The sequence below is a fragment of the Piliocolobus tephrosceles genome, chromosome 14, assembly GCF_002776525.5.
Source record: "Piliocolobus tephrosceles isolate RC106 chromosome 14, ASM277652v3, whole genome shotgun sequence".
NCBI lineage: Eukaryota > Metazoa > Chordata > Mammalia > Primates > Cercopithecidae > Piliocolobus > Piliocolobus tephrosceles.
The window spans coordinates 25202064-25227947 of record NC_045447.1 but is presented as its reverse complement, the minus strand read 5'-3'; the positions used below and the strand labels follow the sequence as shown (position 1 = coordinate 25227947).

The 25884-nt window shown below is 42.5% G+C and overlaps 1 pseudogene; it reads right to left on the bottom strand.

Annotated features, from left to right (window-relative positions):
* Positions 1 to 1284: 1284 nt before the first annotated feature.
* Positions 1285 to 25884, bottom strand: part of LOC111550359 — a 25078-nt pseudogene continuing 478 nt past the window's right edge.

The window sequence follows — 25884 nt, the reverse complement described above, 5'->3', positions numbered from 1 at the left end:
GTTTTGTGAAATCTTTTATCTTTTTAAGAAGGTAAGAGAATGAAACAAAAATATATAGTGTGAGTGCCATATGGTGCTATATTTTCTTATAGCATTTACAGGTTAATATAAGACTCTCTTAAATTAACTTATGTATTTACTATTTCTGGTGGTTTTCATTTTTTCCTGTGGATTAAAATTACAACCTGGTGTCAATTCCTTTTGGCCCAAAGGACTGTTTATAGTATCTTATAAAGCAGATCTTCTAGCCACAAATTCTCTCAGCCTATTTATTATTTATCTGGGAATAGCTTTATTTAGCTTTCATTTATGAAGGACAGTTTTGCTTAATATAGAATACTTTAATGGTTTTTTTTCTCATTTTTTTTTTTGTTTTTTTGTTTTGTTTTGTTTTGTTTTTTTTTAGACAGAACCTCACTCTGTTGCCCAGGCTGGAGTGCAGTGGCATGATCTCAGCTCACTGCAACCTCTGCCTCCCAGGTTCAAGTCATTCTCCTGCCTCAGCCTCCTGAGTAGCTGGGATTACAGGTGTGCACCACCATGCCCGGCTACTTTTTGTAGTTTTAGTGGAGACAGGGTTTCCCCATGTTGGTCAGGCTGGTGTTAAACTCCTGACCTTGTGATTTACTGGCCTTGGCCTCCCATAGTGCTGGAATTATAGGTGTTAGCCACCGTGCCCGGCCTTTTTTCCTAGTATTTTTAATATGTCCTGTTGGTCTTCATTATTTTAGATGAAAAATCAGGAATTAAAAGTGTTGTACTTTCCTGTACATAGTGAATCATTTTTCTCTTTCTGCTTTTCAGATTTTCTTTGTCTTTGAACACTTTGACTATGATATGTTTAGGTGTGGATCTTTTTGTATTTATCCCACTTGAAGTTTGTTGTGCCTCTGTGCTATCTTAATTTTTTTCTCGAAGTTGCAGTTTTCTATCATTATTTCTTTTTTCTCATCTTTGCAGATTTATTTCTGTGCACATATACATATACAAATATTTTTACAAGAATAGGGTCATACCGTGAATACCACCTATAATGGTATCTCAGCTGTCAATATAGGTGTGTATAACTAAGACTGTGTAGACTTCCACTGCGGATGTACCAAAATTTATTTAATTCCTTGTAACTGGATACTTTTGCTTCACTAATATGTAGACACTGTAAGCAATGCTTCAACATCTCTGCACCTCTATTTTTGGTATAACTATTTCCTTAGGATGAAGTCCCAGAAATTGAATTGCAAGGTATAAAAGATTATTAACGTTTTTTAAGGCTTTAAGATGCCTTTACAGTGTATCTGTTACATCCTGCTTCCACACAAATTATTCTGTAGGGCCAGTACCCAAGCTGCAGCTCTCAGCCCAGGTGAAGACAGCCAGGATGCCCCAGTCAATGCTCTTGCCCAGTCTGCCAGCCTTCAGGTAGTTTAGCAGCTGAGGCATAACCTGAAATTCAAACATTCTCTTGGCATCACAAAGGATATTCTCTGGAATATCCTTTTCTTGAGGAATATTTTCACCTGAAATCCAGATGGGGGCAATACCTCTGCCATATCTGAGAATCTGTTCCGGTTCAAAGGCTATCTGAGTTTTGAACTTCTGAAAAATGTTATCTTCCCTGGATTCATGTTTTGCCATGGAATCCAGTTCTTCCTCAAGTGCATCACCCATGCTCCCTATAATCTCTGAGTAATCTTCCTTTTCCACAACCTCAGGTGTAATCTCATCTTTTGCTTCTATTACAATTGCAAATTCTGGAAAAAGGAAGTCGTGGTCTGGAATTATATGGTCCAAATAATCTGATTGTGTACAAGCCTGCTTATATCTCAATTTCTGGTCTAGGGTCTGATGCTCCTTGCTGCAGTAATACGCTGTGTGGCATCTGGAACATGTTTTGGGGTCTAAACAGCCACAAACCCTGCAGAGACCAGCACTAGACTTAAGTTGGAGACACACTGATTGTCCTGTTTCTGGGGGAGGATTCTCAGAAGGTGGCTCATATGAGTAAAAATCATTTTTCCTGGGTAGCTGATTCCTAAAAACTCGCATGCTGGCACAGCATGGCGGCTCATGGCAGTACAAGAGGAAGATGCCACGGTGGAAGGCGTCGGCGCCGCAGGTAGCAGCGCGTACATCTGCAGCAGGAAGGAGAGCGGGCGGCTGCACAGCGCGCAGGCCAGGGCTCGGTCCGGCAGCCCGACCGCGCCCAGCCACGCCGGTCGCACGCCCCTCTACCATTATTTCTTCAAATTTTTTCTTCCTTTTTCTTCTCTCCTCTCATTCTGGGACTCCCACTGTATGTGTATTTATATATTTGATGTCCCAAAAGTCTTTAAGGCTCTATTCATTTTTCTTCAATTTTTATCTTCAAGTTCACTGATGGATCCTTTTGCCATCTTGAATCCTCTGTTATAGTCCTCTAGGTGAATTTCTCATTTCAGTTATTATACCTTCAACTCCAGAATTTCTTTTTGGTTCATTTCAATAATTCCTATCTGTTTATTGAGATTCTCTATTTGTTGATTCAATGTTTCCATACTTTCCTTTAATTTTTTAAATGTGATTTTTTTTTAGCCCTTTGAACGTATTTAAATAGCTGCTTTGATGTCTGTCTGATAAATCAAATACCTAGAATCACTCATAGGGAGTTTCTGTCATTTCCCCTTTTTCTTTACCCTGAGTCATATTTTCTTTCTTTGCATGTCTCATTTTTGTTGGTGGTGTTTTTGAAAACTGAAGAATCTAGTTTTATATTGTAGCAACTCTGGATTCTATATTTCCACCCTGAAGGTTTGCTCTTTTTAAAATTTGTTCATTGTTTAGTAACCTGAGTTAAATCTATCTCCCTAGTGATACGGAGCTGCTGATAGCTCTGCCCAGATTTTTTTTTTTTAATTCTTGTTTATGTCTTTAAGACTGACTTCTTAAGGCTCATCTCTGTGTCTGTGTAGCCCACTAGTCAGCCAATGATTGGACATAGGTTGTGAAGTGCCTCAAGCAAGTAAGGATTTTGTCTTGTGCTGAAATCTGTGTGTAGGTAAGGGAATAGATTCAAAGTTTAGGCCATTGTTAAGCCTACTCCAGCATTTTAATTTCAGCTAGGCCCTTCTGGGTCTCCTATGCACATGTGTCCAGCCTCAGGGTCAGCCAGAATTGTGTATATTGTTTGTACTGTCTTTGGTCTCTGCTGCTCATATGTGCACCCTCAGCCAGAAATATGCTTGCCTTAACCATGACTGTAATATCAGACAAGTAGAGCCATTGGCCCTCCCTCCTCACTTGATGCCAGGATAATCACTTTCACCAGTGCTGCTGGATATGGGTATCTATCGCTCCAAATTGAGTAAGTGTAGCTGTCTGTCCTCACGGGCCTGCCATATGCTGGCAGAATCTCAGCACCAACTAAACTGGGAAGAAGGTAGAAGTTAGGATCAGCCCCAGGTAAAGACACCACACTTCCACCGTTCTTACCCAAAGTTCAATAGTTTTTCAAACATAAATGCTTCTGGAATTATTTTGTGACTTTAGTTGATTTCAAGAGGAGTAAAAGAGTTGTTTTATCAATTTTGTCCAGCTTTATGGGTATTTTTTCGGGAAAATATTGCTGGACTCCTTACTAGACCATAGCCAGAAGTCTGAAATTTCAAGCTATAATTTTATATGCAAGTTAACTATCCCTGGTCATGTGTTCTTACTGTGCCATGTGGCCTCCCTTATGTTGCTTTAGCATCTGACAATTTACAAAGTGTTTTTCACAAGTATTACCTAGTACCCAAGACAACTCCATAACATTTTTGTTCTTGTTTTTTCTAGTTTTAGAGCTGAAGCAATTGAAGTATAAGAGATACTGGAGATAAATATTTACAAAGAGAAAACTTGAGTTTGGAGAAAAGAACATTAACCAAGAATGTAAAATGAATCAACAACCATGTCAGAATAGGAACCTGGCTCTTCCATTTCCCAGCTGAGGGTCTTTGTGCATCACCCACATGCCTTCTTTTGGAAGAGCACTGGGCGTAAAAATACTCCTCCTTCTTCCTCCACCCCACCTCCATGCACTTACTGGTACAAGGAAAAAGCACAAGTGAAAGGGCCATAGACCATTGGCACTCCCTGCCCCTAGAGGGTGCTGCTCTTTCTATAACATGAACACAGGTTGTCTAGAAAGGTGATTTAAGTATGGAAGCATTTTTGATTATGGCAATTGCATACATTCTTTCAATCTAATTCTAGCTGGATTAACCTGTCTTTAGTATATGGCTATTAATAATTTACGTTATTCTCTTTGATAATATATTTCTGTTCAAAGTGTCCATTAACTTTTGCTTTTTCTCAGGGACTTTCCCTCAACTCCTGGGTTTTAGTTGTAGTTTATAGCAGCCTATTGAAGCATTCATGAGTGAGGATTTAATCAGGCAATTTTTGCAAAACTGAAGATCAGTTTTCAATGAAAGGAGATGACAAAATATTATAGTATTAAAATAAGTAGATATCTGTATATCATAGTTACAAAATGAAAAATAAAAATCCTTCCAAACTGCTCTGAAATTCCTCCTGCTTCACAAATATGGGCTTTCTGATTCTTCTGAGGGCAGATTGCTTTGTTTTGCTGCGATTTTTTTTTTGACTAGGAAACTTATTCTTTTTGTTTAAGTACAAATGGCAAGTTCAAAATGGAATGTGTGGTGGACATTCTCTGGTTGCTCCTCTAGACTCTCTGCCCTTCTCTGCCTTACTCTGTGCCCAAAGAGGTGACCTCTAAGGACTGTAACAATTGGCTCCCCTGCCCTTTGGCTTCTGATTGATTTGACCAATGTAGGTATCAGCAGGAAAAGAGCATAGGAGGAGAGAGAGGTTGGTGGATTTGCTCCCCTAGCTCTCTTGCAGCTACCTGTGGTTTGGCAGTGCCCTGGTGCCTCCCTTAAAGACACAGGTCCTGTTGGGGGCCTTCTCCTATAGGTACAGGTCTCATCAGGTCCAGGTAAGTGCTCTTTCCCTCTACCTGTTCTGGCCCAGGGGTGGAGATGGCTTTGCATTGTTGCTAGTCCCTGGTGCTTGATCCACCTCTGTTGCTTTGCCCTAGTCCTGCTCTCAGGTCTGTAAATAAACACTTGATGAACTTGCATGTCTTTCATCCCATTTGAGTGCTGGGACCTGCTAGACTCAGCCTGATACAGCAAGCTAGCATTTGGAAAAAAAAGAAAAGAAAAAGAAAAAGAAAAAGAAGAGGGCCTGTGAGGGTATCCTGAGATCAGCTTTGGTCTTAGCTCAGGTACTATTTTGCCATACGGCCTTGAGTAAGTCCTTTCTTCTCTCTGACTTTAAAATGGCTCATCTGTAAAAAGAGCAGCTGGCCAGGTGCGGTGGCTCATGCCTATAACCCAGCACTCTGAGAGGCCGAGGTGGGCAGATCACCTGAGCTCAGGAGTTCGAGACCAGCCTGGTCAACATGGTGAAACCCCATCTGTACTAAAACTACAAAAATTAGCTGGGTGTGGAGACGCATACCTATAGTCCCAGCTACTCAGGAGGCTGAGGCAGGAGAGTCACTTGAACCAGGGAGGTGGGGGTTACAGTGAGCTGAGATCATGCCACTGCACTCCAGCCCGGGTGACAGAGTGAGACTCCATCTAAAAAAAAAAAAAAAAAAAGCAGTTGGACAAAACCAGAGGCCTTTGCACAGTTTTTTGCTCACGTGCCACCAAAAGCATTCTGAAACAATACATAATCAATTATTTTTTAAATTTTTCATCATGGTTTTAAATAGTTGTAAAGGGTGTAACATCCTGTGTATTATAAATATTAATGTTTAAAATTAAACTGCTAGCATCACTCCTTTAAATAGATCCAATGGAATTTAAATATCACAGTAATTTTATACCCCCATCATCCATTGAAAAATTGATGAACACACTCTCCTTTAACAGTTAGAAATTTTACAATGTTCCTCTTTCTCCTTTAAATCATTATTTCCATTCTATTTCCCCCATAGAATTTTATAGGAATGTCATATTTTTTTCTGCTGCTAAGTCTCATATGGATCATCATGTCATAGTATCTAAATCAAAAACATGTTTATAGGCAAAAATTTCAGAATTTTTGTATTTCCTGGGATAATAAGGCTTTAAAGATTAAACATTTTTCTGAATTGAGATATCAATGCAATAAATTTTGGGATACAACTATTAAAATTTAGATAATTGTTAAACACAAAAAGTAAAATTAATGGAAATTCATCTCTCACTGAGATGACTGGGGAAGGGTCTGGGGAGTCTTGATTAAAAGAATGTTTACTTTCCAACATTTGCCCTCAGCCCTCTGTTTGGTGCTCTCTCTCCCTCTATCCCCAGCTCAGGTTTTTTTCCTCTCCAGGCAATGTCTCGTGGTAAGGTTTGGAATGGATAAGAGATACACCTTTACTGTATCAAAGGGGAGAAGGGTAGCTGAGAAAGGGAAAGTGAGAAAGGAAATCCAGGTTCACATCTTCTCATGGGAGTTATCAGGTAGGTCAGTTTTTGTTGTTGATGTTGTTGTTGTTGTTTTGCATGTCTGTGTGTGTATGTTTGTGTGTGTGTGTGTGTTTGTGTTTTGAGACACGGTCTTGCTCTGTCACCCAGGCTGGAGTGCAATGGCACGATATTGGTTCACTGCAACCTCTGCCTCCTGGGTTCAAGCAATTCTCCTGCCTCAGCTTCCTGAGTAGCTGAGATTACAGGCACGTGACACCATACCCTGCTATTTTTTTTTTTCTTCTTACTTTAAGTTCTGGGATACATGTGCAGAATGTCAGGTTTGCTACATAAGTATACATATGCCATGGTGGTTTGCTGCACCTATCAACCCATCATCTAGGTTTTAAGACCTGCATGCATTAGGTATTTGTCCTAATGCTTCCCCTCCCCTAACCCCCCACGCCCTCATAGGTCCCAGTGTGTGATGTTCCCCTCCCTGTGTCCATGTGTTCTCATTGTTCAACTCCCACTTATGAGTGAGAACATGCAGTGTTTGGTTTTCTCTTCTTGTGTTACCTTGCTGAGACTGATGGCTTCCAACTTCATGTTCCTGCAAAGGACTTGAACTCATCATTTGTTATGGCTGCATAGTATTCCATGGCATATATGTGCCACATTTTCTTTATCCAGTCTATCATTGATGGACATTGGGTTGGTTCCAAGTCCTTGCTATTGTAAATAGTGCTGCAATAAACATATATGTGCATATGTCTTTATAGTAAAATGATTTATAATCCTTTGGGTGTATACCCAGTAATGGGATTGCTGGGTCAGATGGTATTTCTGGTTCTAGATCCTTGAGGAATCACCACACTGTCTTCCACAATGGTTGAACGAATTTACACTCCCACCAACAGTGTAAAAGCATTCCTATTTCTCCACATCCTCTCCAGCATCTGTTGTTTCCTCACTTTTTAATAATTGCCATTCTAAGTGGTATAAGATCACACCCGGCTAATTTTTGTATTTTTAGTAGAGACAGGGTTTCACAATGTTGGCCGGGTTGGTCTTGAACTCCTAAGCTCAGGTGATCCGCTTGCGTCACCATCCCAAAGTGCGGGTTTATAGGCATGAACCCGCCTGGCCTCAGGCAGGTAAGTTTTAGGAAATTGTACACATGGAAGCTGAGAATCTACAAATGGAGTATCTTAAAAAACTGTGTGTGGTGACTGTACCTTGCAAATTGTCCCCTGTGGATGAGTCCCCTAATTTGAAGGCCACTGGGCTTGGTGGTGTCTGAAGGGCACCCCTAAATGGGTAGCTTCACAGAGTCATGTCCCAGAGGGCCAGTTCTGGAGTATGACTTGGGCAACTTCCTTCACAGAAGCTTCGTGCCTCAGTTTCCTTATGTGTAAAATGGGGATGTATATAGCTCGAACTTATAGGGGATTCTTTAGGAGTTAAGTGAGATATTGTTTATGAAGTACCTGGTATATGGCAAATGCTCAAAACAGATTCAAAGGATTGAAAAGATTCCTCCCAACTCTCACACACTCTGGAAAGGGGCCCAGGGATCCCTGAATCACCTGTTCCTCCATTGAAGTCCTATTTTAAGGCAATGAGCTGCCATTATAAACATCATGATGTCCCTGTAATGAAAAGCAGAGTACTCCAGGATCTTTGGCTCATTTTTTTTATTTGGTGTTTTGTTTTTGGTTTTGGTAAATTTTACTGTCTACTGAGGCTTTTCTGATTTTTCAACATTTATCCACAGGTCCTGACCTTTACCATCTCAGGGAGGTTGATATATCCAGTGATTCATGCAGTAGAAGCAATGGGCCATGGATCTCTAAGTCTAGAGACCAGCTTGGCTGTCTTAACAGGGCTCCCCCATTTCTCAGAGAAAGAATTATAACCAGGCTATGTGTGCAGGCTGTGTGAGCCCAGAAAATGACAGTTCCTGCTTTCCAGGAATGGGAATAAACAGATATTCATTGTACTCTCCTGGAAAAACTGAGGTTGCCTAGGGGCCAATTTTGAATCAGGCAATCCAATATTTGAGGTTTTTACCAGAGAAACAAAATGAGACATTGATATGCTAAGAAGTTGCTAACTGAGTCAGTTTTGCTGGTGGCCTGCTCTGATGTGACTTCTGTGCTAACATTATTGCTCAGACACCAGGCCCACACAATGGCTACCCTGCTGACTGCCACTTTGCCACCAGAATGTGGGGCCTCCCTGGTCATCAGCAGGCTGAGTTCTGGATTCTCAGTTTCATTTCCTACTGATACAGCGGAATGCTGCTGTTTTCCTTTTATAAAGAAACCATTTGTGTATATTGCCCCTTATTTGGATTTCTTCATTACCATGTCTCAGAACACAGTTTTAATTTATAGAATCTTGGCAGCTTTATCTAAATGATTTCTTATTTTGAAATTTAATTTTATTCTCATATTTTTTGAGAAGAATGAAAATCAGTGATGAGTGTGGTAGATTGAACACATTAGTGGTCGCAGTTCTTTCTCCCTTCCTGTATTCATGCCTGATACCATGTAATTGTGCATATTCTACCAGTCTGGCTCAGGGTCAGCTGTGGGACTTGTCTTCGCCAACGGGATGCTAGCAAATGTGATTTAAACAGAGACTTGAAAAGTGTCTGCACAATTGAGCTTGTCTACTTTTGTTCGTCTGCCATTACCAAGTGCAGGTGCCCGTGCTAGCCTGCTGGAGGATGAGAGACATGTGGACCAGAATCAAGTAGCCCTACTTGTCCCAGTCAACCTAGATTAGCTAAGAACCAGCCAAGCCCAGACACAAAGCAATCCCTGCTAAGACAGAAAGAACATGTCAACAGATCTGTGGACTCGTGAACCAAATTCTTGCTCATTATTTGAAGCCACTGAGTTTTGGGGTTGTTTGTTGTATAGCATTGTTGTGATAATAGTTAGAGGCCTAGAATACGCAGTGGCAGACCTGCGCTTCTGGGGCAGAATCCAAGGGAACACAGCCCATGTGCAACACCTCCCAGGAACTTGGGAAATAGTGATAAACAGAGAAGGAGGGAACCTTACTAAGGCAACTCAAACACTACCACCATGCACGTAGGGGATCCACATCAGTGAGATGCAACAGAGTAAAGTAAACATAAGTACAGGCTCCAGAGATGGGCTCCTGGGTCCAAAACCTAGATTCATTTATGAGCTTCACGTTCTTGAGCAAGTTACTTTACCTTTTGGACCTCCGTTTCCTCCCTTGTAAAACAGATAGATAATAAATAATACCTACGTCGTAAGGTTGTTAGGAGGATTAGATTTAAAATTTTTTTTAATTTATTTTTAATGACACATGTATATGTAGTTATGGTATACAGCATGATGTTTTGAAATGATGTAGAGTGGCTAAATTGAGCTATTTAACGTATGCATTATCTCACCTGCTTTTTTATGGTGAGAATACTTAAAATCTACTCTCTTGGTGATTTTCTTACCACGTTTTCTTTATCCATTCAGTTGCTGATGGACAGTTAGGTTGATTCCATATCTTGCTTATTATGGATAATGCAGCAGTGAACATGGCCATGCAGATACTTCTTTTTTTTTTTTTTTTTTTGAGACGGAGTCTTGCTCTGTCGCCCAGGCTGGAGTGCAGTGGCCGGATCTCAGCTCACTGCAAGCTCTGCCTCCCGGGTTTACGCCATTCTCCTGCCTCAGCCTCCCGAGTAGCTGGGACCACAGGCGTCCGCCACCTCACCCGGCTAGTTTTTTTTTTTTTTTTTTTTTTTTTAGTAGAGACAGGGTTTCACCAGGTTAGCCAGGATGGTCTCGATCTCCTGACCTTGTGATCCGCCCGTCTCAGCCTCCCAAAGTGCTGGGATTACAGGCTTGAGCCACCGCGCCTGGCCGCAGATACTTCTTTGACACACTAATTTCATTTCCTTTGGATCTATATCCAGTTGTGGGATTGCTGGATGATATGATAGTTGTTATTAATTTTTTGAGAAATATGCATACTGTTTTCCATAATGACTGTACTAATTTACATTCCCACCAACAGTGTGCCAGGGTTTCTTTTTCTCCACGTTCTCACCAACACTTATCTTTCATTTTTGTTTTTATAGTAGCCATTCTAATAAGTGTGAGGTGATATCTCATTCTGGTTTTAACTTGCATTTCCCTGGTGATTAGTGATGTCGAGTGTTTTTTCATGGACCTGTTGCCCATTTGTTGGTCTTCTTTTGAGAAATGTCTAGGTCCTTTGCTCCTTTTTTTTTTTTCAAGACAGAGTCTTGCTGTGGCACCCAGGCTGGAGTGCAGTGGCATGATCTCGGCTCATTGCAACTTCCACCTCCCTGCCTCAGCCTCCCGAGTAGCTGGCATGTGCCAGAGTACAGGCATGTGCCACCACACCTGGCTAATTTTTTGTATTTTTAGTAGAGATGGGTTTTCACTGTGTTGGCCAGGATGGTCTCAATCTTCTGACCTCGTGATCTGCTCTCCTCAGCCTCCCAAAGTGCTGGCATTACAGGTGTGAGCCACTGCACCCAGCCCCTTTGCTCATTTTTTAATAGGGTTATTTATTTTATAGCTATTGAGTTACTTGAGTTCCTTACATATCTGGGGTACTAACCCCTCATTAGATGTTTGGTTTGTAAATATTTTCTCTTGTTTTTTAGGTTATCTCTTCATTCTGATGATTGTTTCCTTTGCTGTGCAGGAACTTTGGAGTTTGATGTCATCCCATTTGTCTATTTTTGCTTTTGTTGCATATGCTTTTGGTTTCATATCCCCCAAAAATTATTATCCAGACCAATGTCGTGGAATGTTTCTCATTTTCTTCTAGTAGTCTTACAGTTTCAGGTCTACTTTTAAATGTTTAATCTATTTTGAGTTGATTTTTGCATACGGTGTGAGATAAGGGTCTCATGTCCTTATGTATGTGGATATCTATTTTCCTGAGAGTCTTTTGTTGAAGAGACTATCCTTTCCCCATTGTGTGTTCTTGGCATCTTGGTCAAACATCAGTTGATCTTAACGCACTTGGAATGGCTCAGTGCAAGCCCTAGGTAAGTATTTGTTAAATAAATAAATAAAGTGTGACCTCATTTCTACCCACAGGCTGATCAAGCCTGGGGGACGTCTGGATTACATTTGTCTTCTGGTAGGAAGGATATATTTGCATCATGGAGGGACTGTTTCTCATTTCATATAGTCAAACATTGACTTCTGAAGAACTGAATGCATACTCAACAGCTCTAAAATATCTGGGGAAAGACAATGTTTTCCTTTTGAAAACCCACGCTATTGTATCAATATCCTGGGCTCAGTTAATTCATCTTAATATGTTTGGGGGCAGTGCTCAATGTGAGATTTCAGGAAAGGCAGGGGGAATAATGTTATCCTTTCTTTAAGAGGCAGGGAAGGGTACACTACATTTCAGAAAGATATCCATTCCAAATTATTGAAATAAAAGTTTTGATACTTAGAGAGGTAATCCCCAATTACTTGAAAAATCTCAGTTAAAAATATTTATTTCTTTGAAGAATCTCCAAAGCCATGACTGTATTGCATTATTATTATTATCATTATTATTATTATTATTTGAAACAGAGTCTTGCTGTTGACAAGGCTGGAGGGCAGTGATCTCAGCTCACTGCAACCTCCACTTCCCGGGTCCAAGTGATTCTCCTGCCTCAGCCTCCCAAGTAGCTGGGATTATAAGCACATGCCACTACACCCAACTAATTTTTGTATTTTTGGTAGAGACAGGGTTTCACCATGTTGGCTAGGCTGGTGTCCAACTCCTGACCTCAGGTGATCCGACTGCCTTGGCCTCCCAAAGTGTTGGGATTACAGGCATGAGCCACCACACCAGACTCCATCGTTTATAAAAGTAACAGATGCAAATCAAAATCTCATGGTCCTGCTATGGTAGGGAAGGCACAAGGAGTGTGTGTGTGTGTGTGTGTGTGTACGTGTGTGTGCAGAGATGTGCTTTCTCCTGAGTAAGAGTCTCTGCTATCCCAGAGAAAAAAATGAGATTGTGCGATTTGGACAAGAGCTTAACCTCCATCCTCCTGCTGAGTTCTCTGACCACGCTTTTCTCCCTCCATCCCTCCCGTCCTTCTCCCCAGTAGACATAGGTCCTTAACCAGAGCCTTTTGGGACCAGGTAGAAGGTAGAGATTTGAACTGAGTAAAACTGAAAGAACATAACCATCCCCATGTACCCAAATAATGGAAAGAGAAATAGCCATTGTCTAGAACTCAATTAAATCCATATAAGCAAAATAACATGAAATCTTTAATAGGAGCTCTAAATTGCTAAGAAATTTACTGTTGGTGGGCAACCAGGGGCAAGACTACACCCATGGCACAACAGTTGACAAAAGGTCCATGGAAACTGCCTGGATGCTCTTAAGGAACACGAAGGACCTGAAGACCCAGCTGTGATGTTAGCTACTGGGGGGTCATTTATGTCATGGATCATGAAAAGGTCATATTTAATGTACAGTTTTAAATTGAGACAGCACTTTGGGAGGCCGAGGTGGGCAGATCACCTGAGGTCAGGAGTCCGAGACCAGCCTGGCCAACATGGTGAAACCCTGTCTCTACTAAAAATACCAAAAAAAAAAAAAATTGCCTGGGCCTGGTGGCAGGCACCTGTAATCCCAGCTATTTGGGAGATTGAGGCAGGAGAATCACTTGAACCCAGGAGACAGAGGTTGCAGTGAGTGGAGACTGCACCATTGCACTCCAGCCTGGGTCAATAAGAGTGAAACTCCATCTCAAAACAAAACAAACAAACAAAAAAGAGACTTAGTGGTTCATTCTTTATAGCTGTCTTAAAAACTACCCCAAAATATAGTGACTTTAAATAATAACCATTTTATTATGCTTCTGAATTCTGTGGCCAGGAATTTGGACAGGGTATGGAGAAGCTGACTTGTCTCTGTTCCACAATGTTTGGGACCAGGGGACTTAATGGCTGGGAGATGAGTCAAAAGCTGGGGACTAGAATGATCTGGCATCTCTTCACTCACATGTCTGGCACCTTAGCAGGGAGGACTCAAAGACTAAGACTGTGAATTAGTTCTCTAATTAGTAGCAAATTATCACAAATGATGGTTTAGAACAATACACATTTATTATCCCACATAATGGGGTATCGGCAGGACTTTTTTGGGTGGGCAGGACTCTGCTCATGAGGTTAAAATCAAGGGCTAGTGTTTCATCGAAGGCTCAACTGGAGAAGAATATGCTTCTAAGCTCACTTACATAGTTGTTGGCAGAATTCAGTTCCTTTTGGGTTGCTGGACTGAGGGTTAAGGTTCCTGGTTGCCTGTTGGACAGAGGCTGTCCTCAGTTCCTTGACATGTGGAACTCCCATGCATGGCCACTTGTTTCATCAAAAGTGGCAAGGCAGAGTCCACTAGACAGATGGGAGGTATAATCTCATGTAACATAGTAACAAAAGGGACATCCCCTCACCTTCACAGTATTCCACTGATTAGAAGCAAGTTACAGTCTCACCCTCACTAAGAGGAGAGGATTATGCAAAGGTGTGAATACCAGGAGATGAGGGTAAGGAGGGGGGCATCTTAGAGTCCTTCTGCCACAGATGCCCAACAGAGTGGCTACACGTGGCCTCTCAACATGTCTTAGCTTCCTCACAACATGGCGGTCTCAGGAAAGTTGGACTTCTTACAGAACAGCTCAGGGATCCAAGTATGAGCAATCTAATGAAAAAAGTGGAAGCGACTTTGTCTTTTCCTAGACTTCCTCAGTCTAGGAAGTTACTCCTTATCACTTTCACAGTGGTCTATGGGTTTAAGCAGTTGCAGGTCCATCCAAATTCAAGTGGAGGAGAATTAGATTGCAGCCCTTGAGGAAGAGAGATGAGGTTACATTGCAGGAGCACGTGGGATAGCTGACGTTGTCCCAGCTATCTTTGTTCTCTGCCAGTCAGCTTTATTTGGACAATAAAGGGATGACACAATAAAAGGAAGTATGACCTGCTAAGTTTGACTATATAAATGATTACTCAAGCAATGACACTATAGATAGTGAAAGGGTTGCTATTAGTAAATAAGCTGAGACAACAGGCATAAACCAGAATTGACCAGGGCAAACTAGGATGCCTGGTTAGCCTAGACCTGCCAATATTCTCCCTATTCCTATAGCCTGTGTGGAAGTAGTGTCACTTTATCAGGTGGCCTTAGCTTGGGAATCCCAAGTGTTATCCAGCAGGGATAAGCACAGTGGTTCTTCACAACAGTGGGGCTAAGAGCACTGTGGAGAAGCCCATTATGAGATGGAATATGCAGTCAGGAAGGTGACCGAGGAGGAATGCAAGACAAATACTTTTCCAGTTACAAGCGACAGAGTCTTTCCTTAAATTATTTTAACAGAAACAAAACAAAACAAAGCAAGCAAAAAGAATATGGATTGACTCACATAACTAAAAAGTTCAAAGGAAGTACAGCTTCAGGTCTGGCTGGATCTGGGGGTTCTAACCATGTTATTGGGACTGTGTCTTCCCATAGCTGGGCTCTGCTTTCCTCTGTGTTAGCTGAATTCAGGCAAGCTCTTTCCACATGGTGCCCTTTGGCTCCTCTAAGCTTAAACTATATCCTCAGAGTCATCGCAAAGGAAAAGAAAACTTTCCATTCAAGCTCTTAAATCTGGATCTCATTGGCTTGGCCTGTCACATGACCATCTTGCCAAGGGGATGGCATGCATGACTGGCCAGGCCTGGGTCATTTGCCGACAGCAGTCAGGGGTAGAGCAAGTCTACCCAGAACACATAGACTGAGCATGAGAGAAGGCTTTTTCTCTAAGAAAAATTGAGACACTGTCGCCAGAACTGGGGGGAATGGAAAACAGATGCCCTCTACAGCCCTCTTTCCCAATAAACTAAAAAAGAGGGTAACCTTCAAGGAGGAAGAGAGAAATCCACCTTTAGATTATAACTGCTCAGATGCTAGACCTGGCCAATTCTGGCATTTACTTCTCATGCCAGCACTAGGAAGTCACTAAAATTATTTGTCTCGTCACCCTTTGACAGGTGCAGAAAATGCAGCATATTGGCAAAGGAGGAGGGTAGATGCATCAGTTATCTATTGCCACAGTAATGCTGTGTAACAAACCACCTCCAAAACTCAGTTACAAAAAACAATAAGCATTTACTTAGCTCTTGAGTCTGCGGGTTGGGGATTTAATCTGGATAGTTCCTCTAGTCTCCTTTGAGCTCTCTCACTCTCTGGGGGTAGCTGGCTGTTGGCGGGGGGCTCACACATGTGGTGATCAGCTAGAATAACTAAACTTTGTTTCACCTTTCTCTCCTATTCTTCCAGCAGACTAGCTTGGGTATACAGTTGTCCCTGGGTATTCATGAATAATTGGTTCCAGGACCTCCACAGAAAACAAAATCTACAGATGCTCAAGGCCCTTATATAAAATGGTGTCATATTTGCCTATAACCTATGCACATCCTCCTGTAAATTTTAAATCATTTCCAGATTGCTTACAATACCTAACACAATGTAATGCTATGTAAATAGTTGTTATTCTGTATTGTTTAGGGACTAATGATAAGAAAAAAATCTGTACGTGCCCAGTACAGATGCAACCATCATAGGCCTAACTATATTTTCAATCCATGGTTGGTTGAATCTACAAATGTGGAACCCATGGATACGAGCGCCAACTGTATTCTCGTGGTGAAGGCATAAGTGCAAGAGCAAGTGCAAATTCAGTTGCACAAGCACTTTTAATTTTATTTAGTTTTTTTTTGAGATGGAATCTCATGCTATCACTCAGGCTGGAGTGCAGTGGTGTGACCACAGGTCACTGCAGCCTCAAGTTCTCGGGCTAAAACCATCTTCCCACCTCAGCCTCCTGAGTAGCTGGGATCACAGGTGTGCACCCCCATGCCTGGCTAATTTTTAAATTTTTTGTAGAGACAGGGTCTCACCATGTTGCCCAGGCTGGTCCTGAACTCTTGGCCTCAAGCAGTCCTCTTGCCTTGGTCTCTCAAAGTGTTGAGATTATAAGCGTGAGCCACTGTGTTTGATCTGCACAAGCACTTTTAAAGTCTCTTCTTATGTGAAATTTGCTAACATCCCACTGGCCAAAGTCACATGGCCAAACTCGGATTCAAGGAATGGGAAATAGAGTCTACTTTTTTAGTGAGAACTGCAAAGTCACATGACAAAAAGGGCCACATTCGAGGAGGTGTGCAGAATTGCCTTTAATGCAATCAATTTCCCACAGAACAAAGGGGCAAGGGTAACTGCTCATGACTCTTTAAGGTTGCTAAAGATAGATGTATGGATTTTGTTTCTCAACAGAGTTAGCATGAAATTCAGAAAGGATCAATCATCCTTCTACCTCTATTAAAGCAGCTTTTAAAAACAGTCTTTCTTTAGCCACTGTAGAAAATGTTATGGTGATTCCTCAAAAAGTTAGAAATAGAATGACCATAAGATCCAACAACTCGACTTCTGAGTATCTATCCAAAAGAATTGAAAGCAGAGAACTGAACAGATACTTATACATGAATATTCATAGCAACATTATTCACAATAGGTAAAAGGTAGACGCAACCCAAGTGTCCATCAATGGATGAATGGATAAATGACATGTGGTATAGCCATACAATGAAATATTATTCAGCCTTGAAAAGGAATGAAATTCTGATATACACTACAACGTGAATGAATCTTTGAGATTCATTGTGCTAGTGAAATGAGCCAGATACAAAAGGACAAATATTGTGTGATTCCCCTTATATGAGAGTGCTCAGAATAGTCAAATTCATAGAGTGATAGAAAGTAGTACAGTGGTTGCCAGGAGCAGGTAGGAGATAATGGGAAGTTAGTGTTTAATAGGTGTAGCATTTCTGTTTGGGATGATGAAAAATTATGAAGATGAATAATGGTGATGGTTACACAACAATGTGAATGCACTTCATATCACTGAACTGTACACTTACAATGTTTAAAATGGTAAATATTGTGTTATATATATTCCTGCACAATTTTTTTTTTAATTTTGAGACAGTTTTGCTCTTGTTGCCCAGGCTGGAGTGCAGTGGCACGATCTCGGCTCACTGCAGTCTCCACCTCCCGGGTTCTCCTGCCTCAGCCTCCCGAGTAGCTGGGATGACAGGCGCCTGCCACCACACCCAGCTACTTTTTTGTATTTTTAGTAGAGACAGGGTTTCACCACATTGGCCAGGTTGGTCTCGAACTCCTGACCTCAGGTGATCTGCCGGCCTCAGCCTCCCAAAGTGCTGGGATTACAGGTGTGAGCCACCGTGGCCCGCCTCACAATTTTTTTTAAAGTTCCTTCTCAACTTGATGTTGCTATTCAAAGTTTTGGTTGCACCAACAATCAATCAACTAATATTGTTTTGCTGCCTTACCTAATAATTGTAGTGAGCTGTGCTGGCCATAAAGAAGTCATTTGCTCAGTCCCTTTCTTCAATGACCTCACAGTTAAGTTGGGAAAATGGTATGTTAAAATAGAATGGCAAGGCCCAAAGAGTTTAAGAACCAATAATACGAGGCAAGGTGATAACCACACCAAGTGATGGGCCAGTGACTGCCACAGAAGCTGAGAGGTGGGGAGCTTTTAAAAATACAAATATCCAGATTCCGCCTGGATCAGAATCTTGAGATTGAAGAGAAGCTGGTAAACTTGTACTTTTCAAAAGCTCCCAGGAAATTCAGATGCCCGGCCAGGGTTAGAGAATCCCTCTAAACTATATACAACAAAATTGATTTTAGGGGGGAAAAACCTGTTTGAAGAATTACAGCTTACTGGGAACATTGGAAATTGCAAAACTTAAAATAACTTTTACCTAGTAGAAATAGGCAACAGAAAATAAAACACAAAGACTAACACTGTGTCTGGTAAATATTGACTAAACATTGATGGAAGACCCTACATCTGCATGACAAAATTGAGATAATAAAATTTGCCTAGGAAAATTGGATCTCATGGGAATAACACTACAAAAGAACATATTCATGTTACGAAGAAAGATAATCAGCAAATTTTGATGTGGACAAGCCACTGATCAATGAATCAATCTTTTTTCTGTCGAATATACAATGAAAAGACTCCATTCTGATGAAAATAATTTCAGTGTAGGCTTCTAGCTTTTTCAAACATTTCAAATATTTCACTTTTGTTAACGTGTTATTTTGAAATAATTTCAAAATTATAGAAGAGTTGCAAGAATAGGACAAAGACCTTTTGCATACCCTTTGTTCAAATTTACCAATTCAAATTCAGTCACATATAATTGCTTTATCTTATGTATATGTATGTATGCATATAGACATATACATATGTGTATATATTTTTTGAGAGTTGCAGATAATCATGTGCCTTTCCATCAAAAGTGTGTACTTTCTGAGAGTGAGAAGATGATTTTATACAACCAGAAAATGATGATCAATTCAGAAATTAAACATGAATACATACTATTCTCTAATACACAACTATATTCAAATTTCACCAGTTGTCCCCAAAATGTCCTTTATAGTAATTTTTTCCCACTCTGATTCAGGAGCCAAAAAAAAAAAAAACAAATGTGATTCAAGATCACTTTTTGCATTTAGTTGTCATACTCATCTCTTTAGTCTCCTTTAATTTGAAACAGTTCCTTGGTCTTTCTCTGTCTTTCATAACATTGACATTTTTGCAGAATACAGGCCAGTTGTTCTGTAGAATGTCCCTCGATCTGTATTTGTCTGATGTTTCCTCATGATTAGATTTGGGTTATGCATTTTTGGCAGGAATTCTGTGTAAGCACTGTTGGCTGTTGGTGCATCCCATCAAGAGTCACATGCTGGCAGTTTGTCCAATTACTGGTGAAAGAAACATTCCATTTTACTTTTCTATGCCTCACTCTCCTTATCTGCTAATGGAGATAACTGAGGGACATAGCTGGATGGCTTCAGGGCTAAGTTGTCATTCCAGACATGCCCCGCCCACTGGATAGTTTTGCAGATGGAAGCCATCGAGATCACCATCATCATTAATATCATCATCTCGACTATCTAGATTACATACTGTGTGCTGGCATTCATTGCTTTTTCTAACCCTCGTGTAAAGCATGCACGTCTGTGTTATTCTCCCCATTTAACAGTTAAGGAAACTGGGGCTCAGAGACAATGGTGTGATGTGCTCAGGATCACGTGGCTGGAAAGGCACTGAGCTGGGATTGGAACCCAGTTGGGTCTGAGTCCAGACAGAGCCTGAGCCCTGTACTATGACACATTGTGAGCTAATTGCATTCACAAGTGTGTTTCTCAGCAGAAGGGATGGATTATTAAAGCCTCCTTTGGGAGCCACCAGATGACAAAGGAGGAAAGGACAAGCTCTTGCCGTCTTTCTTACTCTTCTTTTTTTTTTCTTTTCCATGGCCTGGGCCCATCGCCATTGTGAGATCCAGCTGAATTAAAATCAGGACTACTGCCACAGTGGGGGGCACTGCCAAATGGATTTGGGGAAGCTGCCTTCAAAGCTGACTTTGCTCCCTTCTTGGCTGTCTAGGCCTGCTCAAATGAGGTTACTCCACCCTCATCCCATCCCGGAGCCTGAGTTTCCTTATATATGTCGAAGTCGATACGGGCTGGAATGGTAATCATAATTACCATGCGTTGGGTGCATAACATGAATTAGGGCTTTAAATAACCCTGTGGTGTCAGGTACCTTATTTTGCCCATTCTACAGATGAAAAAAACTGAGGCTTTTATAGTTGCTAAGGTTACAATCTGCACAGGTCTAAGTGCAGAGACTAGATGAGATCTTCACTAGTATGCCAGGCTTTTCCAGGCTTCATGGGCTGGCAGGCTCCATGGAACAGGTTTATGAAACATAAGAAGCATTTATTGTTGACTCCTGGGACGGGCTACATAGATTTTTGCCTCAATGCTGATTCCTTATCTGGGTGATCTGTTTGATCTCTTTCTTTCTATTTGCCAGTATCTTGTCCTGGATCTTCGTTCTCTCTGTTTTCCCTCCTGGACTCACCTCTCTGGGGGACTGCCAAGGCCTCAGGTACCTGCTTCTCTAGAGATTTTGCCATGACCTGCAAGGTCCCCCCTTGAGGATGTACGTTGCTGCTGGGTTGATCCCATCTCCTTCCCAACTTCTCCCTGTGCGGGGATGGGGAGGTAGAGGAATGGAAGAAAAGAAAAAAATTCCAGAGCAAAAGCTGGAATTTTGCACCGGGTCAAGACACTTCAGCCTTAAAATGGGGGTGACTGTACTTTCTCTGCCCACTTTGGAGAAGTAGTCAATCAAACAAGAAGAACATGCTGCCAACTTGTTTGATAAATTGCTAAGGAATTTTCTAAGACCGGATCGTGTGGGTTTTTCCCCCTTTGTGTAGAGACTTGAAAGCCCAAGTCACCCTAGCTGGGCTGTTACAAGAGAGCATTTCCTTTGTTTTTGAGGCTTAAGGAAAAGTAACTCAGCTTGAGGACGAAAACACCATTTCGTGAAGTCTTTGCCTTCATTCTTTTCCATGCCCTTTTGAGCAGACTGTTTCTCTATAAAGGCAACTTCTCCACCAGGACCTACCCAGCAGATCTTAGCCAAGCCCCCAGGTTTTGTTTGGGACCCAAAGACTTCTTCCGAGGCAACTCCCACCACCTGCTTGTGACACATGCTTGACATCTGCCCATCACCTACTAGAAAAAGCCTCAGCATCCTAACCTCCTGGGTTTCCCAAATGTTGCCAGATGTTAGCACAAAGAAATGCAGCTTTGGTGTGCCTCCACATCACATCCCCAGTCTCGGCGAACCCTCGCAGTCCTCTCTGAGGAACATTTGAGGGTTCTGCTCAGCCCACCACGTCCCTTCTCTCAAGGCGGGGTCTCAAGAGGCTCTGTGTGTTTTGTGACCCTGCCATCTTTAGCCATAGAGGATCAGCTCCTGGTGGCACCTGAGCCAAACTTGACCTACCCCATTCTCTCTCCTGAATTTGGATTGAGTGCAGAGACACCAGTCAGTACTTCCTGCACTGACAGAATGGTATGCTGACCATTTTGACTTCGTGTCCAGGGAAGCAGAGACGATTCCCCTACCCGGAGAGATGGTGGGAAGGAGGTAGAAGTTAGGACTGAGATATCAAGAGACTTGTGGCCCAGAGTGATGGAGAGAGAAAGTCCAGGTCCTGAAACTTTTCTAGTTCCTGGCTCTGAATCCCCTCGATTCATTCCTGCCCTTGGATACCATGATCCACCTTCTAATTTTCCTTTTTTTTTTTTTTTTAGTTCAGCGTGATTTCTTCTCTATTGGTTACAACTGAAAGAGTGTTGGTAAGACTGGTAGGTTTTAGAATCCCCATTTTTCAAAGACAGACGCTAAAGCTCAGAGATGAAGCCCTGAGGCCAGGATCACCCAGGTAGTGAGGGGCAGAAGAGATTCCACCTGACAACGTGTGTGCTTTCTCTACATGAGACAGTTTCTAAGGACTTTACAGGTTACATCGTTTAATCCTCAGACCACCCCATGATGTAAATAAAACTGTTAGCATCATTTTATTCTATTTTACTTTGTTTTATGTACGTATGTATTTATTTATTTTTGAGACAGAGTCTTGCTCTGTCACCCAGGCTGGAGTGTAATGGCTTGATCTCGGCTCACGTAACCTCTGCCTCCCAGGTTCAAGTGATTCTCCTGCCTCAGCCTCCTATAGGCTGGGACTACAGGCATGTGCCACCATGCCTGGCTAAGTTTTGTATTTTTAGTAGAGACAGGGTTTCACCGTGTTAGCCAGGATGGTATCGATCTCTGGACCTTGTGATCCGCCTGCCCTGGCCTCCCAAAGTGCTGGGGTTACAGGTGTGAGACACCGAGCCTGGCCTATCATTTTAAAGATGAAGAAGTGGGGGCAAGATGAGCCATCTGCTGGATACCACACAGCAGGTGAGGAGGACCAGAGCCAGAGGTAACCTGGGAACTGACCCCAGGGGCTGGGCTCTAAAAATGATGTAATAATGATAGTTCTGGAGGCGGTGGGCTAGGCATGGAAGGAGTAAAACGTTTCCAGAATTTGATAAACTCAGGCATGCCGAGTTGAACCATAGACCCTCAGAAGATGGGAAAGCCTTTGGGGGTCCCTCCTGGACCACGCTTCCACTGATGTGAGCATCTGTTCTTCCTCACCCCTGACCAATAGTCATTTTTCCAACACTGTATCACAGAGCTCCATCATAGAGCAGGTCTGGTCTTGTCCCCTGGGTGATCACAAAATATGTTGTCTTCTCCACCCACACACCTTTCCTCCCGAAGCCCTGCCCAGAGCTTGTCTGGTGTTTGTGGGGGTCCTCCCCTTCTCATGGCTTCCCCATGCTGGTCACAGTGTCATTGCTCTCGAAAGTGAGGGGTCCAGATATGACCACAGTGCATCTGATGGGACCACAGCCACCTCATGCAGTACCTAGCCACTTTCTTGGGCAGGTCCTCAGGACACTCCAAAAGTTCCACATGGTGGGTGTACCCTCAGTTAATTCTCAAATGGAGACAAACCACAGCTCAGGGTGATTGCATAGTTTCTGCTGTTGTTTGGGAAATATGTGGGTTCATTTATAAACTGGATTTTGTCAGAAGACTTCAAGCTCAGCCACTGTCCCCTGAGGATACCCTTCATGGCCCATTTGGTACAGAATGAAGAAAGGAAGCACTCTCCAAGGCTGAGACCCCTGGGCAGGAGATGCCTCTATGGTCGGGATGTACTGATAGAAGGCCTAGCTCCTGGGACCCATGGGTGGTGGAGAAACAGAAAGGGCTTGCAGTGATTCCAGAAAAAGAAGGATGAGAAGGACCATGAGATTTTATAGGCCAGAGGTGCCTGGAGACAGGCTGTGGATTATTCCAGGTTGGCGGTCGCTGATGCTCTTGAGTGAAAGCCACAGATTTTCTCCCCCAAAATGCACATACAGACATACATTTGGTTAAGGAGTAGTTCTTGGTTCCCCAAACCAATGCAACGACCCCATTTAAGAATCCCTGCTCTGGAGAGAACCTGCCATCTAATTAAGACCCTCCTGGAATCTTCACTGACCCCCACCAGGGCTGGATGCGACCCTTCCTTGAGCTGCACTGAGCACCTTACTGTTGGCACTGTACTGCAAAGGTTTTAAGAAGGTGACCCTTAGACCAACATCATCAGCATCACCTGGGAATGCATTAGAAATGCAAACTCTTGGTCCCTAACCTAGACCAAATGAATTCGAAACTCTGGGGTGGGGCCCAGCAATCTGAACGGGCTCTCCTGGTGATTCCAAGAATCACTAGCATTTGAGAAGAGCTGCTGCAAATAGTTCTCCTCTTCATGGTGTGTGTCTGTCTTTCTAGATACAATGTGCCTGGCACATAGTAAGCACTCAAATGAATATCGCATCAAGTTTTCCCGACTCCCAGGGCAGGAGTTTTTCCTTGGTACCATACAGCTCTCAGCTGTCGTGACAGACCCCATGTCATTTTGGATCTAGTTTCTACTCTAAGGCCTAAGATCAGGCTTGGCTCCACTAGGCAGAGGCGGGGACCCGGCCTTGAGGCAGGTGCCCAGAAACCTTCACACAAGGATCGAGCCAGACAGACATCAAACCTGGAGCATCTCTCCAGGTAACAAGGCCCCAACCACCTGGTGGTTGAGGGGCAGGTGGGCTACAGGCTGCCTGGCCAGCACGTATGCTCAGGGCTCACAAGACCCAACTCTGCCATGCTCCGCAAGCTGCCCCCACTCCCCTTGGTGCCTGCTGCACACCATCCTTGGCAGAGGCTGCCAAACCTCCGGCAGGGACATACTTGCCAGGTTGGTGAGCAGAAAAATGGCCACTTTCAATTTTTAACGAATCTCCAACTTTTAGGGGTCTGGGGGAAGTGGTTAGAAGACTCCTTTTTTTTTGTTTGTTTTTTGAGATGGAGTCCTACTCTGTCACCCAGGCTACAGTGCAGTGGAGTGATGGAGTGATTTCGGCTTACTGCAACCTCCGCCTCCTGGGTTCAAGCGATTCTCCTGCCTCAGTCTCCTGGGTAGCTGGGACTACTGGCGCGTGCCACCACACCCGACTAATTTTTGTATTTTTAGTAGAGATGGGGTTTCACTATGTTGGCCAGGCTGGTCTCCAACTCCTGACCTCGTGATGCACTGGCCTCAGCCTCCCAAAGGGATTACATGCATGAGCTACCACTCCCGGCCAGAGCCTCCTCTTAACCTCTTGTGTATGAGTGTTTGCTAAGGGGGGCAAGAGTTGTATTTCTTAATTTCATGTCTCCCATATAGGGCTAACTTCCCAGTTTAACTTATTAGGGAAAGGAGGTGTCTTCTACACAGTGCCTCTGTTTCCTAAAATTTTAAAAATAACTTTTTTGAGGGTTGTAGGGAAAATATTTTTGTAACCCTTCCTGTATCATATTGCTCCAGTTCTTTAAACATTACAAAAAAGAACATTTGATTTTTGAAGGTGGGGGCAGAGAGAAGATACCTGTTTACTCTTAATTTCCAATGTTTTTATTTTTGAAAAGCACCCTTGTAGTTTTCTTTTGGGGAGGGGCAAAAAAGGATTTCTGTTCACCTTGCATCTCATAGAAGAGCAATTCTTAACATTTTTATTCCAAAAATCAACCAGTTGTGGGAGATGTAGGATGGATCCAGCAATCCCTCCTTGTCTCTATAATAGGGCAGGTCCTTCACACTCTCAGTTTTTAAAAAATCTTATTTTTTAGGAGAATGGGGAAGAGAACAGAAAAAAAAAATCTCTTTTAAACTTTCCCAAGTCACAAGGAGGCAGTTGCTCAAGTAGAAAAAAAAAAACCTGACTCTTTTGGGGTGTTGGAAAAAAATTTCCTGGTTCACATTTTATTTCACATAGAAGTTTCTCAAATTTTCCTTTTCTAAATCAACCTGACTAGTGGATATGGGTGGGGGGGTGGTGGGGGCTAATACCCCTTAACCTTTAACCCCTCTTGTCTTACTGTAGGATGAGTTTTTCAAACTTTTATTTAGAAATGTATATATATATATACATATATTTTTTAATTGGGCGAGGATAGGCAGAAACAGCCGTTTCACTGGCATTTCACATAAAAGCGGCTCCTCAAATATTTATTTTAAAAATCAATCTGGCTAGGGGGCTAGAGTCCTCTTAACCCCTCTTGTCTGACATGGGACCAGTCCTTCAAACTTTTATTTTATTACATTAGTTTTTTGGGGAGGAGTGGCAGGGGCAATAGAATATTCCCGGTAAGCCTTCCAGTCTTCCAGCAAGCCAGCTCTTGAAAACTTTTATTTCAAAAATCAGTCTTTTTTGGGGGGGGTACAGCAGGGTACTGGGTTCCCATTAACCTCTTGCGTTCCGCCGGCTCCCCGAACTTTTTTACAGCGTGAAAATGACATTTCCGAGGGGCTGG